The 18906-nt window shown below is 49.3% G+C and overlaps 1 protein-coding gene across 1 annotated transcript in view; it reads left to right on the forward strand.

The window, feature by feature from the left end:
* Positions 1 to 1563: 1563 nt before the first annotated feature.
* BCL9 (BCL9 transcription coactivator) overlaps positions 1564 to 18906 on the forward strand; it is a 56679-nt gene continuing 39336 nt past the window's right edge. The window contains exon 1 of the mRNA XM_039713194.1: positions 1564 to 1689. The gene's annotated coding sequence lies outside the window, so the exon portion shown is untranslated. The remainder of the gene's footprint in view (positions 1690 to 18906) is intronic.

Genomic DNA, 18906 nt, shown 5'->3' on the forward strand with positions numbered 1-18906 from the left:
ATTCTTCACATAGCCTTCGAACCTTTCACCCAGATCTCTTGGAGCTATCCTGCTCTTCCAGCTGGGAAATTTGTAGGTGTGTCTCTGATTTTCCAGCCTTCTCTCCTGGCTTTGCTCTTCCCCTTCTCCTTTCCCCTCAGTCAACCTTGGTTGCAGTCTTCCTTCACCACCTGACCTCCGTTTCTCTTTCCTGGGAAGAAACTCATCTGCATCTGCCCTAGTACCCAAGCTACAAATTAGACCTGGTTAAAACTTCTTTCAGCAAAACTGCGGCTTGAATAAAACTTTTCTGAGTTTTGGGGGAATTGTAGGAGCTCTGTTTTTGGGAAGTGGCTTTTCTGTTGAGCACTTGAGTTCAAAAATTCTCCCTTCTGTTACAGATTCAGAAGATGACCTTGAGTAGGTCACTTCATCTGTCCAAATCTTTTACCACTTGTTAAATTTAGATAAAAATACTTGTCTGGGTTAGTAAAATGTCTTTGAGATCATTGGACAACAAAAGCTATCCAACTGGTGATTATTATGATTATTATAATTACTTTTATTAAATGAAACCATCTGATTCTTGTGCAACACTCTTCTGGGCTCCACCAGACCTTTACTGGTGAGACTCGGACAAAAAAAAAAAAAAAATCTTTTGTTATCCCTGGACAGGGATGTGTTTTTTGAGATTGAGTTTTGTGGTTTTGTTACGAAACTTATGACAGTCGGTCATGTGGTTTGCTTTCTGGGCCGACTGAACCCTGCTGAACCCGTACGCAAGGCAGCAGGGTTTAATGATTCACAGGGGCTGTGTTTTGGGTTGGCTTTTGCTGGATGGAGGCCGTGCAAACCTGAAGTGGTTGAAGCCACGGACAAAACTTGGCTCAAATCTCTGCAAGCCTGGACCCAACACGGCCCCGTGGCTGGGCCAGGCCTCTTTTGGGTGTCTTGGGTTCTAAGAGCTGCCCATGCCTTGTGACACCTTTCTCCCAGAACAACTGGGCTCTCCCTCTTTTTACAGTAATGGGTGGCTGCAAAAATTTTTTGGGAGCGCACGAGGGCTTGGTTTTTTGTGATTTCTCCCTCGCCTTTTCCTTGCTTCCCACTGCGGGATGGAATTGACCCCGGGGCCCTGGGCGCTGGGTCCCCGCCGCTCGGTTATTTGCACGACCTTGGGAAAGGGGGAAGCGGGGCGAATTCCTGGCTCCTGGAGGAGCCGGGGCGCTGGGAGCCATGGCTGGCGGCCGAGGGCGGGACGCGGCGGAGCCGTGCTCTCCACTCGGCGGGCGGCCGGCAGCGGGCCCGGCATGCCCCGATCGGAATGCCCCGATCCCGGCCGGCCGCGGGGACACGCGGGCTCCTGCCATGTTCGCAGCAGCGCCCGCGCCTGTCACCGGAGTTGGAGTTCGCATGGAGGAGGCCGGCGGCGGAGGAGGAGGAGGAGGGAGGCGGGAGGCGGGAGGAGGAGGGAGGGGGCCGCCTTGTTTGTGGCTTGTCAGCAGCCGCTGGAGACAAGCCTCCATGTGTGAAAGCCGCTTGGCATGAATGCCTGGGCCGTACCAAGCGCCGCGGCGCCCGCGGGGGGAGGCGGCCCCGCCGCCCCGCCGCCCCGCGCAGACAAAAGGCCCGGCACGGCTTCCCCGTGAGTTGCCCCGGTGCTGCCGCAGCGCCCGCCATGCCGCCCCGCGCCCCGGCCGCCTGAGGCAGGTAAGGCCGGCCGCGGGCTCCGAGCCGCAGCCTGCCGCGCCGGCCCCGGGCCGCTGCCCGCCGGCCCCGGCTCGCCGCTGCAAAGTTTTGCGGCGGCCGCGGCGCCGTGCCTCAGTTTCCCCCCCCAGCTCTTCAGCTCGGCTCGCCGCCGCCTGAGGGGCGCGGGGAGGCACGGGGCATCCCGGGAGCGGGCGAGGAAGGGACAAAAAGCGCCTTCCACCTGTTGGCTTCTGTCCCGGCGGGTTTAATGCGGGCGGAGGGCCGGGGGCAGAGCCGTGGGCGGCCCCGCTGCCCCGCTGCCCCGCGGGGGAGGGCGGAAAGCCGGGGTCTTTTGTCAGCCCTCCATCCCGGAGCCAGGCGGATCGCCGCGGGGATGGGAGATGTTTTTTTTTTCCCCTCCTGGATGTCGGGAGATTAGATGAGATGTATTTACAGTTGCCGTTTATCAGCGAGTAAATATCGAGCTCGGCGTGAGAGCAGCAACGTGAAGCCTGCTTGCTTGCTCTCTTGCCGGAGGTTTTGTAGCTGTTATCCTACTGTTGGTGAGGTGATAATGTGCAAGAGCAAAAAAAAAAAAAAAAAAAAACCAAAAAAAAAAAAAAGGGAAAAAAAAAGGCAAAGGAAAGAGAATTCCTTCTCCTCACACCCGGGCTTATCACAGTATCGGCACCGGCTTTGGGTTAAATTTGAGGGATGTTTTTTTTCCTTGTGGCATGAGACACAGAAAGCCTCCTGAAATGCTGGGTGCATCCTCACGAGGTCTTTTAAGTTTGTCGTGTGCCATCGTTCAGGTTTCGTTGATTCTAGTTGTTTTGTTAAAAAATAAGCTACAAGATTCCAAGATGCACAAATGTTCGTCATCCTAATGTCCTGGCACAACCTATGCGAGGCAGGAGCTGGAAGAGGGGGAGAGAGTGAGGATATGTGCTTTCCCAGTCAACGCTGGGAGGAGAGCATCATGTGTTGAAGAATATGAGCAGGAATGGGAGATGGGGGAGGGAGTCTAAATTGTCCTGAGACCCTATTCAATCCAGCAAGGAAGATGGAGGATCTTGCTGCTGCAAAAAAAATGCACGGCAGAAATCTCAGCCAGCTTCTCTCTGACTTGTTACCTCCCTTCAAAAAATAAATAAATAAGCAGGAGAAGAATCAAAGCAAAACCCTGTGATTTGCTGTAGCGTTTTCCATGATACCTTTATCCCACATGCCTTATAGTCAGTCCAGTGATGGAGGTATGTGAGAAGCAGGGAGAGAGACTCTGAGGTTTATCGGCACAGGAGGGGGAGAAGTATCAAATCATGTTTGAAAGGAGACTTGTCAGGCAATGAGGTAGGGAGGAAAAATGCCTGTTCTAGGCAGCTGGACCTGGGCAGAAGAAGGAGGTGGCTCCAGCACCTCTGGGTCTGAAGCTGGGTGAAAAATCCATGTAGAGGGGACGTAGACAGATGGGGGAGCAGGGAGGAAGGATGTCTAAGGAAGACGTTGGACCGTCTCCTTGGAGGGCTTTAAAAAGGGGAAATTTTGAACTGAATCAGGGCATGGGCAAGGCTAAAGTGCAGCTAAGCTGAGTGTGATGTAGCAGGACTTTCCAATATGGAAGAACACAGAGGCTGAGTTTTCTAACTTGGCAGAGTTTGGGGCATTTGGTGAGGGGAAGAGATTTTTGTAGCTGGAGTGATTGTGACTTGGACAAGAATTGCATTTGAGAGAATGAGGAGAGAGCATGTGGCTTGCCTTTTCCATAGGTGGCTTCTCTGGTAGAGTGGCCTTCTGTTAAAATATCTTCGTAAATTTCTGTTTATTCTGCTGGAATCTGACAGTAGCAAGGAGAAATTCACCTGTCCCTTGTGAAAAGAAGTGTGGGGATGAAATAAACCTGTGTTGCTTTATCTGTGTTTCCACGCACCCAGCACCTCCACACACATGGAAACAGCAACTTTGTGCAAACACACCTGCCTGTGTCGCACATCCTTCCTCTTGAGGGGCAACGTGCACACCTTGTGAGCGTGGATCCTGCACAGACACGGCCCAATTCTGGTGTTTTCCTCAGTTTACAGGATAGCTTGGTAGCAGTAGTATATGGCAGCCAACTTTGCGACAGCACCAACTGCACGTGAGGTGGCTGAGACTTAAAACCAGTATGTGACATGTTTTAGCTTTTCCACTCGTGGCAGCCTTCCCATGACGGGGCAAGGACATACCACAGGTGTCTCGCATGCACAAATGCAGTGTTACACACGTGCACGTGCAGAGGACAGAGCTCAGGTCAAATGTACCCCAGGTCACTCTCTTTGAGAAGAAGCTGGAGCAGCAGCAGCTCCTTGCAGGCTGAGCTCACATGCTGCTCCCACACACGCAGATCGCACGCGTGCACGCTCCACCTCTCCTCCCCAGGATCACCTGTTTGAATTCCAGCTGGGCTGGCGGCACAGGGAAGTTTTGCACCCTCCTGGATGGGGATTTGATGGCCTTTCTGTTCCAGCTTGGCGCTGGACGGGCTTGAGCCACAAAAGCTTAACAACAGGGAACACTAATGAGCCCCTGCTTGGCATGCTGAGAAGAAAGGCCAAGGGCTGAGTGGGCATAAAAACAGTGGCATGGAGCCCCTTGGCCAGAGTCTGAGCCTCGGCATGAAGGCTGGGGAGGGAGCAGAGTCTCTGGAGTCGGGAACAAGACGGCAGCGCTGCAGCAAAGGCAGGAGAGGAGACCATGTTGGGGGGAGGAGAGCAGGCTGCTGTTTCCACATCATCTGAAAACTCAACCTGCTGTCAGGACAGAAGGAAGGCTTGTGCATATTTTATGTCACTTTTCTCCTTCTAGGACAAGCTGCTGATCTGATCAGCAATGCACTTTAAAATCCTTGACGCGCCAATCAGCAAGTATGACTCGAGGCCAATAACCAGCCTTGGCCTCCTGCCTCCGCTCCTTTGTGGACATCCCATGCCGCCCTTCCCCGGAGAACGTGTGCACAATTAAACCCTGCACGGCGTTCCTCAACTGCGGCATGGGATGTGACGGGCTGCATGGAGACGGGGACAGAAAATGGCAACGTGTCAGGGCTGGGGGGGTGGAGGCGGGGAGGGGAGTTGGCCATTTCTTATGCTGTTTGCTGATGTCTGGAAGGAAGGAGACTAAATGGGTAAATCGGTTTTCCTTTGAACTGGTGGTGTGCTGTTCCAGTCAGCTGCTCTTGCTTCGGAGGTCTTCAGTGGCAGCTCAGGAGTTGGTGGGGCTGGCAGTAAACAAAATGTATTTCACTCCTTCAGCCTGAATCTTGTTGGGGGCTGCCAGACAAGAGATTTCTCCTCAGCAGTTAGTTGTTCAGTGCCGCTTCTGCGTGGCAGAGCCACTTGAGCCACTGGAGATGGGAGCACCACTGGTGCTTAAGGGTGCAGGCAGCCCAGGCGCCGTAGTTTTGACAAAGTCTCTCGCACGCAAACATGCAACTCCTGTGTCCCACAAGCCAACTCCCTGCCCTAAGCACCATCTTGGGACACGTGGAGAAGCAAATATTTTTTCTATGTGATGCAGAGCTGTGACCCTCGCTGAGGCCCTGCTTTATCCTTCACTTGACCCATGTGAGAAATGGCCATTGGACGTGGAGGTCTCGCACAACTTGAGATCTGCTGGGCAGCCTTAGGCAAATTGCCTTAAAGCTGGCGTGGAGCTTCCTGCTGCAGTGTGTGACCCCAAAGGGCTGTGTGTGTGTGCGCAGACACCGCGGCGGGCTCGCACACCAGCCCACGGGCAGAGCGTGTGGTTTTGCACCGAGCGTGACTCACGCGACGGCAACTTCTGCTGGAAGTATGCGCGCACTCGGCGCTCTGCTGGGCAGTGAATTCTGTTTTGTCCTTCCAGCAGAAAACAGCACAACTTGCCAGTGACATGGACTGGACATGTATTCCCGTGACAACAATATTATAAACATATGGTAAACCTGGTGGAACGACTGCTGTCCGTGTATCCACGCGAAACAAGGAGCCGGTTAAGAGAATCTTGAGGCTGTCTGAGGCTGTATCTCCCCAGACTGTGATCTCATCAGCTTTCCCAAGCTAACCTCAACCTGGTCACTGCTTGGATTGTAAACTTGGGCTGGGTGAGGGGGGGTGAGAGCAGTTAGCAGGAATGGCTATTTGTGATTCAGTCCACTTCCCTGTGACTCAGAACTGAACCATCCCTCGGTAGAGTATTTGGGGATAGTACTCTTCAGATGTTGAACATCAGTCTAGTTCTTAGAAGTTCTGCAGTACCCGGGCTTGCTTGCTTGCTTGCAGCTGGGTTTTTCTCAGCATCTTTTGTGAAAACAAAACCCTAAAAACTACTTCTGACTATTAAAGACGCCATGGTAATTTTTGCCAAAAGAAGAAGGGGGAGTGGTCTTAGCCCCGGGCACTTTGCCAGATTCGAGCTCAGGAAATTGCAGTCTATCTAGGTAAAACTCCCTATAGTTTAAATGAAAAAAAGTATTCATCTCTTGCTGTCTTAAAGGGTAAGCACTGTGTTCTCTGGAGCCTTAAACAGACAGTACATTCTGGCTGGAGAGGTGGTTACAGTTGCTTGCTGGAAGAGGAATTTTTTATGCAAAAACTGGGGCCTTTTTTGCATTTTTGGGATGCTTCTAATTGCAGAATGCTGTGTGCATTTTAGGTTATTGCAAAGCTTGAATGAATATGTGGCTCAACATACAAATGCAAGGAAATGTGCTGGTGTGCTGTTTGCACAGGGAGCAGGCGCAGCCAGCAAATGCACGTCTTTTCTGTGGCAGAAAAATAAGGACCAGTTTTTTAGTCTTGCGCGTGTGCATCTGGGGGCTGGATTTTGTATGTTTAGCAGCAATTGCTTTTGTAAGCTGCTGCTAGGGCACGTAACTGGCTGTGTGCAATTGCAGTAATGGAATGTGAAAATGCAACTACACACGGACCTGTAATCTTGCATGCAAAACACTGCTGGTCTAGTTCTCCGGGTACCAAAAAATGGTCTGAGATTGTACTTGCCTTTGCATTTAACTGTGTTCACCTGCATTTTTCAGGTGACAGCTGTGTGTCACCTGAAAAATGGAGTGCTGAATGATTATCCTTTCTATTTTTGCTCCAAGAAGAAGGAAGTTAAATCTTTTACTAGTGATCGTGGCAGTGCATGTGTCGTGAGAAGTCCAGGATGGAGGTGGCTGGGGGGTTGCAATGAAAATTCCATAACGCTTTGAAATCCTGGGGAAATGCATGGGTGAAGGAGAGCAGAGTGAGGTCCTGTTGATCCTGCAGAGGAGTATTGAACTGCTGAGTTTGTCAGTGCTGTCAGGATCTGACCTTACCTTCTGCCAAATCCAGTACTTTCAGGGCCCCCCAAAACAGACCGTGCATTAGGGCACAGATGGATGCAAGGCTGAATATCCATGCTAGGAAGCATCCATATCCTTGGATATTCCAGCCCAGGACCCCCAAAGTGTGAGGCAGATCTTCTCCTCCTCACTCAGTGATGTGTCTCAGCCCTGCCCCAGCGAGATGCAGGCAGCTGGGGGGGAGGACACAGTAGAACAGCTCACTTTCTCTGCACTTCACTCTCCAGCTTCTCTGGTGACAGTGATAACAAAGGGCTGCTCAGCATTAGGTGATATGGATCTCTCTCAGCCCACTAAACTTGAGTCCTGCAGGCTTCTCACCAGCCCTCAGGGCTTGGGTGTCACTGTACCCTCCCAGCCCGGGGTGGCCTGGGACAGTACCCCTGGGGACTGACAGCTGAACTTTCTCCTGGAGTTCTGGAAGCATGGATTTCTCCTTACCGAAACCCCTGATTTTATTTTGTGGTTATTTCTCGCCATCCTGGGTCCTTGACTGCAATCACTTCCATTTTGCATGCTGCTCTTTGTAATTGAATCTATCGATGTATATTTAATCCACTTGGCACCGTGGCTGGTAACTAGGCACTGCTTCCCAGCCTTCTGTCACTTGTTTTCACAATTACTGTCTGAAGTTGGGGTGGGTGCCTGTCGCTCAGCTCTTTGCCCAGTTGCTAGACTGCCTGGGAAGGCCTGTGCTTGACAGTCAGGTCCACAGCTGGTGCAGCTCCTGTCCTTCCATCTGGACGTCAGCCAGGTGTGTAGGACTTGGGTCATGGAAGCTAAGCCTGTTGGGTTTAATTCTCTTCTCTGCCTCTGATTTGCTTTGTGTGATCGCGGGCGAGTCCTTTAACCTCAGATGGCCTCCACTGGGTTATCTACTTCAGAAAGGTGTTGTAATGCTTAATTATTGCCAGCTCTTCAGAAACCCCCGGTGGCAAAAAAATGCCTTTTATTCAGAAATATCGCTGACCTTCCTGGCCTTTCTAAGCCACGTTGGTGGTGCTAGGAGATATTATTTTTCCAACCTCAATAATGTTTCTTCAATTTTTCATCTGTACATTCACCCACTCTCTCAGCTGCATGTAAAAATGCCAAGCTGTCTGAAGCCATGGAAATACTTTTGTAAACTTGACAGCCACGGCAAACATTCCTCCTTGGCAATAAGCAAACAAGGTACACAACCTGCCATTAACATCAATTTATAGCAGAGAGACCTTCGTCACTCATTGATGAGGGAATCCTAGACAATTCTTGTGCTAGCAAGCCATAAAGTAGTGTAGTCTGAGATTAGGAGAATGCTGGATCCTTTGGGTTCCTGTGTGCAGGGAAGCTCTGTTTGCCCAAGTGCATGCGGGAGTTCAAGCAGGCACCAGGTATTTGGTTTATTCAGGGCTCTTACAAACTATGTTTGGCTGGGGTGTGTGTGTGCTTGGGGGCTTGGTGTCTGTTTGTAGGCACAAAAAACCTGTTTTCCATAGTGGCAGCTGAAACACAAAGGTGGTACAAATTAAACTGGATAAATTTTAGACACATAAAAAAAGAAGCTGCAAACAAAAGACATCAGTCAGCATTGCAGGAGCACAGCCCGGTCGTGCAGCCTCCCATGCATCCTTCTTCCATTTTCCTTGCAGCTGGCTGTGGGCTGGGAGGGTTAGCAAGCGCCTGAACCCACACTGCAGCATCTCCCTGTGGGCAGCTCCCCACATAAGCCCTCAGCCAGTGCTCATTTTGGTGTGTTCTGGGTTAATTTACCCTGAATACATCTAAACACAGATCTTCCGAGATCTTGGTGGTGCTGGCAAAAAAAAAAAAGCTGGTACCCCTAATTTTCTTACATTACTTTGGGTTATCTCTTACTTTTCTAGCAGGATCTCTTCCTGCCATCTTTGAGTAGTGGATTCTCTGTGGTTTGCTCAGGAGAAGAAAGTCTAGACTGTTCTTCACCTGTGTCTTTGATGGAAGACTCAAAGTAGGGAGCCCAGCTTCTTTCTACCACCTCACTTATTCGCTGCCTCTCTGTCTCTGTGCCGTAGTTTCTCCCTTCTTCAAATGAGGATGACAAGTCTTCACTCTGCTTCCACAAAACCTTTGAAAACTAAGGAGAAAAACATGCAGGGCATTTGTCTTCCCTCTCCAGGAAATCATAAATCCCTCCCCTCTCCCCTCACCCCTCTCCTTTCTCCTTTCTACCTTTTTTCCTCTCTCTCTCCTCTCTCCCCTTTTCCTCTCATTTTAAGAGTTGTTATTATTATATTCTGTCCCTTTAGGTCTCCTCTACTTCCACCGCTCCTGCAATCTGTCTCTCTCTGCTGTTTCCATATCCCCTTCTATTTGCAGCTCTCTTCCTTCTGTTCATGTCATTTTCTTCTCTCACCCTGTATCTTCTACCCTCCCCCACTATTCATGCGCCGCACACTCCTATCGCTTCCCTCTCGTTTATCCTCCAAATTCCTCCCTTATGTGTGTCTCCACCACAGACCCCTTTTTGTTGCTGCCGGCTGCGTGTCCCTGCGGCCAGGCTGCCTGGGAGCTGTGGCAGGGCTGGCTGAGGGACAAGGACAGGGCATGAGATCAGCTGGACAGCCCCCTGCTGTAGCCCTGGCCGGCCAGGCAGGGTGGGAGCAAGGTGAGGCTCCTTCCATGTGTGTGTGTGCTGCTGGCTCTTTGTGGAGCTGCCTCCAGTCCCGTTCTGAGCTGCAGCACGGTTGTCACTTTAATGTCTGAGCACTTTGTTTCTGCCTGGAAGCTTGGTGAAGTCTGTAGTCTCAAATGTTGTCTCCTGGCGTCACCTTACCTCCTTGGACATGACCTTGTGACTTTCTCTGGTCCCATTGTCCTATTCTCGTTCCCCTGACTTCCCCCTGGCTCTAGACACTCTGTTCTGAAAACATGGATTGTGTTGTGCCTGGCTGCCTGTTGACATCTCTGGTTGCTGAGAGGATGAGTGTCCCATGTGTCACTTCCAGCTGAGTTCAGGGCCCTTTGCTCTGCCAGGAAAGCCATGGTGGAGGAGGGAGAGGATGAGCACCAAAGGTCTGGGAAGCCCTGTGCATCCATGGAGAGTTGCACTGAGCTCACAGGCCAGTGCCCAGCAGGTCAAGACAACTGTGCCATGTTCCTGGGAGACCTGTGCTTAGTGTCCTGCTGTTGTAACAGGACAGGAACAACAGGGTCACTGCCTTAGGGAGAACCCCTCTCCCATCTGCCTGAGACAGCCACCCGATCCCAGGAGGAGGCTATCCCACTATCTGATGTGGGATAGAGTTTCCTCCAGGTCAGCTAGGGTGCTTGAGGTGTATTTAACCAGCTCTCTTCAGGGACAGGATTTTGGCTGCAAGGATCAAGTCCAGTGGCAGCAATTAAAAAATGGTGGGTTCTTTATATCCCCTCATGGACTCTGTTTTCTTCACACATAGGGGACATATGGCATGGAGAAGTCCCTTTCTCAAGGCAGGGAGAGGTGGCTGCATCTAGGCTGATGGGAGAGACAGCCAAATCAGGGCTCGTGAGGTGTTCCTGACAGCTAGGCACAAAGAGGTCAAGGAGATGGCCACGTGCTGAATTTCATCCAGTGTCCTACAGAACAGGGCATGGTGACTTTTTGGCCTCCAGTGGAGTTTAGCTCTACTCCTGGGTGGCACATTTCCCCCTCTCAGGTGTCACTCAGTCCCAGACTCATTAAAGTCATGAGCCTCAGTTCCTCTGACCAGACAGTTCCTGATTTCTCCCTTGTGTCTCTGCACACTCCGATCCTTCCTTAGCATGCTGGATGATCTCCCTTGTGCTTCATGTGAGGTGCTGTGCAACTTTTCCCGTTTTTCCCACAGCCGTTTTTCTCCCTCTCCATACCTGCTTCACCTGTTTTACCTGCTTTTTCCCTCCTGCTCTGCCTCTGGGCTAGGTCTCTCTCCAGACTCTGTCTAAAACCCTCTGCCTCATTTGCCTTCCCATCTGGCTTCCTTGTCTCCGTGGTCATGCCCTGAGCTGTCAGAAGCCAGGGGAGGAGGACCATTGCAAGAGCAGGGCACAGACTGGAGGGTGTGAGGGAGAGCAGAGCAGGAAGGCAGACTCCTAAACCAGGCTCCATCATTTGCTGGTCTTTGGCCTCTCCCAGGTATGTGCTCTTAGCTACAAGGCAGAAGTCCCCTTTTCCCAGAAGTGTGATTTTCCCATTGCTTCTACTTCACTATTGGCAAGCTCCTGAAAGGTTAATGAAGTCATTCACTGCAAAAGGAAAAAGCACATCTTCCCATGTTTTGCATAAATTAATCTTGGAGATTATGGAGCAGCCGGTGCACAGGGCACAGGATATGCAGCTATGTCCTTGAATCTTGTCACCCAAAATGCAGCTCTGGGAGTATCACGTAGGTGATACTGTGCTCTCCAGTCCTTGATATCAGCTGAGGCTTGAATGTAGGTAAAAAGCTGTGGCCTCCTCAGTCATCTTTATTCATGTTTCATTGTGTGTAACAGAGACTGGGGAGGAGGTACCCAGGAATGCCCACAAGCCCTTCCTCCCATTGCGGTGGATCCTTGTTTCCCACAGATCCTCTTTAGAAAATGCCCTGTATCAGGTTTCATTCCCCCTGGATTTTTTTTTCCCCTGCCTGAGAAGTATGCAGAAAATCATTCAATTGGTTTTGAACCACATGAGTGGGAGCAGGAACCAACCCCAGAAGATAAGTGTTCTGACCTTTACCGCACTCAGATAACTGAAAATAATAACAAATAAATACATCTTGTTTCTAAACCTCAGACTTAGGTATGTGTCCCTGCCTTACTCAACGAGAGCCTGAGCTCCTGGGAGGGCTGAGGTTATGAACCTGGTAGCTGCCTGCAGTAAGCAGCAGCCCCTTTGCTTTCCTTTTGTAAAAGGAGCTGGAACCAGTCCAGGTATTCAGGATGTGAGGGGACACGGCCAACATCCCCACACTCCTGCCATCTTGCTGCTGGGACCCTGCATGTTTTCCCATGGCTAGTGTGCTGGGAGAATGAGAATTTGTTTATTTCTTGCCTGTGTGTGTTTCTTTGTGCTTTTTGCCTCTTGTTTTCAAATATAGTGTTGACCATTTAGTGCCATGCAGGGCTGGCTACCAACTCTGCATGTATGCAGACCCCATAAGATTATGGGATTTGCTCAGAAAAGAAAAGTGCTAAAACCTCCAAATCAGTGAGTGTTTGGAAAAAAAAAGGGAACCTGTCTAGAAGGAGGACATGCTGAACTGTTACTTGCAGTGAGCTCCCCAGGTCTGGGTCTTAGGTCACTGACTCAGACTTCCATCATCTCTGCAGATGCCCCTGGGGAGGTCCATCTGAGACAGCCTCTCTCTGCAGGCTGCTGGTGACAGTAAATATTTGTACACTGCATGCTGAAGTGCTGATATGGGGCTGGAGTCCCATTGTGCAGTGTGCTGTCCAGACCCTGGGAAGAGACAGTGCCTGTCCTGAAGGATTTACTGCAATCCCAAATTAGAGCTGGAAAACAGGCTTTTTGTACCTACAAACAGACACCAAGCACCAAATTCATGGTGCTGTCTGTCGTGGCTGTGCTTGATGTTCCTTCAGCAGGATGTTGTTTCCTTTCCCTCCTCTGTGACATGGGGAGATTGTTTGCTTGGTTTCTGCCGTCCAAGCCACCAGCGACTGTAGAGATGCCTGTATGCAGACCGTGGGGAGGATGTTGGGAGGTTTCTGGCACTCAGTCAGTGTAAAGCACCTTATTTATTAGAGTCTAATGCCCGTTTGGGATGTGCTTCTGATCTAAAGCTCCTGAATTCCTCCCTTTTAACGCTAAAGAAGCCATTCAGAGGCCCCCTGGGCCCAATGTGTGCTTCTGCTGAAGACTGCCCTGATCATATATCTACCACTGTCTTGCCCAGACTTCGGGTTCAGTGATTTTGTTTTCATTAGAAGATCTCCTCCAGCTCACCTCTTCCTTCAGGGGTTCCAGCAGATACCCAGATAAATATGATATTCAGTGGGCTGTGCACGTGTTTCCATAGGCTGCTGCAGTGTATGGAAACGTGCATTTTCAACATGCAACCTGAGACGTGCCTGGCTGTTTGCATTTGTGTTGTGTGGACGCTTGCATTCATGTCTGCCAGTGTATTTGGGCTGGAGGAGGTAGCAGCGAAGCCTCTGGCAGCTGGGAAGAAAGGAATGACAGGCTTGCTAGGGGAGGGAGGAGAGAGTTTGGTAGCTGAGATGAGGATTGGGTAACAACTGGAGGGGGAGATCAGATTTAGGATCCATGTTGCTCACTTAAGAGAATAGGAGAAGAAGCAGTACATTGTTTATTGGGGATTGTGTTATTCCTGTGCATTATTTATTAGACTTCTGCTAATGGTACTGCATAAAGAAGTGGCACTTCTACAGAAATTTCACAGACAGCTGGAGGATCAGTTCCAGGAGGTATTGTAACCAGGTCAGGTTGGTGTAGGGAATCCTGCTGGGCTCAGTTTTGACAGGCTTTGGAAAAGAGAAGATTGTTCAGGAGGCATTTGGAGGGGAGAAAGGGGGGGGGTGTCTGTGACTCACCAGGGAACAATGATTGCTGTGAGGATAAAGGGGCAGGCTGGAAGAAGACCTAGAGACAATGGTGAATTCCTGGGTTCAGCAGCTTCAGGATTCCAGCCCGAGGTACAAGAAAGCGTGAGAAAATGATGTGTTTAGGGAGGAAGCTTTAGGAGTAATAAAGGCAGCTGGTGAGAAAAAGGCAGAAGTAAGGAGGAAGCAATGCTGCACCTTGAAGTGGGTCCTTTAAGGCTTGATTTTGAGGCAGGAGTTGGAAGAATGGATGTGCAGTGACTGTAACTGAACCCTTCCTGAGTTACCTGTAGTGTCTGTCAGCACAGACCTGCTGGATTGCAGCCTCTGCAGATGCAACAGGCAAGGCAGAGGTGTTGAGGTACCCAGGGACAGGAGACTGTGTAGGTTTGTGAAGTTCATAGTGCAGACAGATGGGTGCCCCCAGCCTGTTCTTGGATATTGGTCCTTCCTTTCATTTTCAAAATGTCCAGTCACTTAGGGAGGTGGGACTGGTGTTCTGGTAGGTGGCATTCTTCTTGCACTCAGCCATGAATCTGAAATCAGCCAATACTGGAGGAGGAAACCATGCCATTGGTGCAAACTGTCTTTGGGTGAGAAGCTAACTCATAGACACCGAAATACCCAGAAAAAATGTGAAGGTTTTATTTTTAAGGTTTGTTTTACCCCACCACGTTCTACCATTGGGCGGGGAACACCCTCCTTACTGCTTGTGACTTGTTTCCATGAGCCAAGAGCAGGTCTAAATGGAAGTTGCCTTGGTGACACTTCAACCTGAGAATCTCCGTGCTGAGCTGGTGCAGAATTTTGGGGCTGGGAGGGGAGGAGGAGAAACTGCAACATAAACACAGCTTCATGGGCTGTCCTTTATTTTTCTGACTGCAGTAGGAAGCCTACTTTGTTAGGTACAGTCACGCTGTGAACATGGGAAGTCCTGTAGCACAAACAGTGGCTCCCTTAGCCAGAGTCAGCCCCTGCCCTCAGCCATCACTTAGAGCACAGCTGAGCTACCATTACCGGCTGGTATTTTATCTAATTTTAAGCAGGATTGATGCAAATCATTCAGCAAGTACCTGTGACTGTTGGTGTGTTTAAGAGTTGTTTTGGGTTTTATTTTGCAGTTATTGTCTGAACACTGCACTACACCCTACAGCAAACCTCCTTATTGTGTGCAGCTATCCTGGGGGTGTGGGTAGTGCTAAGTGCGCTGAGAACTGTAACAATAACTGTGTGAGAGTGGCCTGGAGGTTTGGAATGAGCCAGGCCATGATGGGACACGATTCTGGATTCTGTTAATCCACTGTGTCGTTTAGAATAGAAGGTGACTTGGGCCAACCAGCTGAAATACCTTCAGAGTGTTTCTCCACCTTGGGAGAATGTGTGATCATCTGAGAGCTGGGACTTGAGTTCTAGCAGGGATTATCCATTGGGAAAGGGCAGTCCATTTTGAAAGTGAAATGCTGATGGGTCCAGGAATGATAAAATCACCCTTGGACTTTTTTTTTTGTGCGTGTGTGAACTCCTAGAAGTCATCTATGTTGGTATAAATGAGATCATTTGGCCTAATTAGTTCCAAGCTTAATTAGCAGTAATTATCCCAACATGGGAGTAATACTCGAGTAGGAAGTACTGAGTCCTCGATTAGATAGATCTCTAATTGGTGTTACAATATTGTAATTAAAGCATGCTTGTACGCCTCTGCCTCTGCAAGTGATTTGTTTTATGTCTGATTAAGCAGGGAGTCCGGCAGCCTCAAGGAGGCCAGGACATCACCACTGATTGAAACAGTGTATTATTCTTTGTTATAGGAAAGAAATGATGAATCACATGTACTAGGAAACACTGTGGGCCAAATTAGTCCTTTGAGTAATTGCTACTGGAGTTAGGGAAATTGCAACAGGGGTAAACTTGGCCTCAAGTGTATCAGCTCTATCTGTGTATCACACAGTTAAACAAATACTCATTTGAATGTGCAGTCTGGCAATTACACCATCAGACAAATGCAAGTGAGTTAATCTGCATTTGCGATCGCTGGATTGCAGGGGTGAGTTTGGCTGCTGGGTGATGGTTATTAGGTTGCACATTCTGCTCAGATTTTGTGGGAGGTGGTGCTGTACGTCCCAGGACGAAGCTGGCACAGTTTCAGATGGCCACTGGTACTGCTAGGGCCACCAGGAGCACCTGGCAATTGGAGGAAATGGACAAAGAGTCCTCTTCCAGCAGTGTTACCTTCAGTCTGGCTGGTCTGATCCTGCCTAGCAGAAGACCCTTCAGAATATCAGGTAAACATGTTTTTTTGAAGAAGTTTAAAATGAAGAGAGCGGTAATGGGAACTTTCTGAAATTAGTCAGCATCAAAACACGAAAGCTTCCTATGTCTTTTTAAGAAACCACCTCCTTAGGAGTTGGCAAGTGTGCTGCTTTATTACTTATCTGTTCGCTACATGAGTGGGCGACTGTACTTCCTGATTTGGTTCTCCAACATAGAGAGATCATCAGCATAGGTCTGTAGAGGACAGTAACTCCTCGCCTACAGAAAGTAACAAATAGGAATGCATGTATCCTCTGGCTGTCACAAACGATTTCTAAGCACATTGGAGTCACATCCGAAGTAACACGTCATCTTATTTTCATTCTACAGCTGCAGAAACTGAGGCACAGATCAGTTACTTCTCTTTCTGCAGCTCATGGAGCTGGTGTATGTGGCAGCACCAGGAGTGCAGTGCAGGTCTCATCACCTCCTGCTTCACCCACAAAAGCATCTGTCTTTTCCTGGAGGGAGAGTCCTCCCAGAAGGAAGGAGATGACTTGAGCAAATGAAGTACACAGAATTCTGTAAAAGCAATATTAGGGATAAGAATTTAAACACCCCATACACGGGAATTCAAAGCAAGGGTTTCCATAGCAGCGTTGCTTGGCCATATTGTATATACACTGTTTTGCATTGTGCTGGTGATGTCAAAGGCATATTCTAATATCTGTGTGTGCAATATGTCTGAATCAGAGTTGCTATGAAACTTAAGGGAGAATTACACCGTGGAGGCATATTCTTGTGCGGTGTTGGGAGGAAATAACAGAACTAGGTTTTGCTAGGATTTTTCTCCAGAGATAATTTTTCTTAGAAAATTGCTGATTTGCCAGAATTGTTGCTATTTTCAGGAAAAGTTGACTCCAGTTTTGTGTTTCATCTTGGAAAAAAAAATGGAGAAAAATTTTAAACCTGTCAAAACAAAACATTTCAAGAAGGTAAAATGAAACCTTACATTTAATTCATTTAGTCAGTTTCTAGGTAGAAATTTTGAAAACTACTTTTTTGGGATTTTTTTTTAAACCTGATCAGATGTAGAACAGTTATTTGAAATTTCTGAAGATCTTGAAGGAATAAAAAGCTTGTTGTTTCACACTACACAGTCCTGAACTGTCCTGGGAGTGGCAGGTGGCAAGGGAGTGACTGCATCACCTGGCACCGTGTGTGCCTGCCCGGTTGTGTGTTGCAATGGGAGCTGAGGGAGAAGTTTCCCACTGTAACCACCTGGTAAAGACATGTAGCAAAAAATGCCTGCTCCAGAAACTGCTCAAATCTTTCACGAGGCTCAGTTGTCTCTAAAAACCCCGGTATCACCTGGGTATCATAAGATTAAGCCTCTGGACTGGGAGGTCCAGAGGATATCATAAGTTTGGGGGGGAGCTGCTGTTTGTCACATCTTTAAACCTGGATTCAGCAGAGGAGGGGATCTCCGAGGGGAAGCTGCCACCTCTCCCTTCCCCACACTGGGCATCATGGGGTCTGTTCTCACCTCCCTGTGCATGGACAAAGAGAGGGCCTCCCGAGTGGCACCATGGCTCTTCCCTGTGCTCATCCCTCTCTGCCCTTCGCTTCCAACCCCTCATCCATGCTCCGAAGCTCTCCTGGGTAGCAGGAGGGATGTTGCACCCTGGGCTGGGAAGGAGTGCTTGCACTCATGGAAAAGCCCTGTGAGTTATTTTGGCATCACTCTTCCTGCTGGCAGCAATGTTTCTTCACTGCCAGCATTCCCAAATGTTGGTGTAGCCTGTATGCCAACGTCTCCTTTCTCCCTGCCCCCTCATGTTGCAATTGCTAATTTCTGTGCCTGTGCCTGAAGAGCTGTAGTTTAGACTTGCTTTCCCATGTATTGAAGCCATTCTTGTTTAGGGAAGAAACTGTAAAAGGGGTGTGGGAGAGAGAAAAAAAGAAGAGAGCTGGGTTTTTTTTCCCTATGTGGCAGTGACGAATGCTGGGTATTAGAGAGACAAGCTGACAAACATCTGAATGAGTGGAAGAGACTTCTAACCCAAAGGGAGGAGTTGTGGTTTAGGTTAAAGCCACAAAGGAAGTGAAGGAGGTTACCACTTTCCTGTCTGTGGGCAGGAGGTTCTCCTTGTGCTCGTTTGAAGGCTCAGCTGTAGCTGGTTCTTCCCTAGGAACATGCTCATCTGTGTACTTCTTGAAAGGCATTTGAGCTGGCGTCTGATCTTGGGAGTGACAAACATCCCCTTTATACTCAGAAATCAGCAGGAGCTGGGAGCTAAAGATCTGGGAATCACAGTCTAATTTATGGAACCAGATATTCTAAAGCGTCTTGTTAGGCCATGTGTCTTGGTTGGTGCTAGTTCATGTAGTGTTTTTCTCTGCTTCTTCCTCTTGCTGATTCCACTTGGATTTTTTGTTGTAAATATCTGTATGTACCTCTGGGGCTTGTTGGCTCCCCACAGGCCTCACTTCTCTCATGTTCCTGAATGATTGGCAAATTGTGTCTCCATCCTGCCTGGATCCAGCAGTCTAGCATGCTGATACAGGACAGATTCTGAATGTCATTGGGTTCCTACCAGCATGGCCTGTGATCAGGATTTTCCTTGATTTTCTGTGCTTGCTTTTCTTTTAACGGTGCAGAGGCTCTAGCTGTGTGCAATTGCAAAGTTTGTTGTCTCAGCTCTGCAGCTTCACTCTTCATCTGAGAGAAGAGGGTGAGTGGTTAACCCTGGTGTGCTGCAAAAGGCATGCCAGGAGGGAGATGAAAGAATACAGGATTGCTCTTGCGGGAGCGTGAGCCTTCTCCTGAGTCAGAGGAGCATGGCCACGTGAGCTGGCTATCTTAATCCAAGCTATCAACTGGTGCCTGCACAGTTAGAACCACTGTCAGTGACAGTGACTTCAGTGTGTGCTGCCACTGCCTTCTGATTACTGTGCACTGCTGTACATGAAAAGAGCATCTGAAAGGTGCTCCCTGAAGGGCCGTTTTGTGGTCTCTAACCTTCCATTAACAGCTCACCTTAGACCCTAACCCTGGCCTTGGGGTGCAGCAGAGTTATTTC

This window comes from Passer montanus, unplaced genomic scaffold, assembly GCF_014805655.1.
Source record: "Passer montanus isolate IOZ18808 unplaced genomic scaffold, ASM1480565v1 scaffold28, whole genome shotgun sequence".
In the NCBI taxonomy this organism is placed as follows: domain Eukaryota; kingdom Metazoa; phylum Chordata; class Aves; order Passeriformes; family Passeridae; genus Passer; species Passer montanus.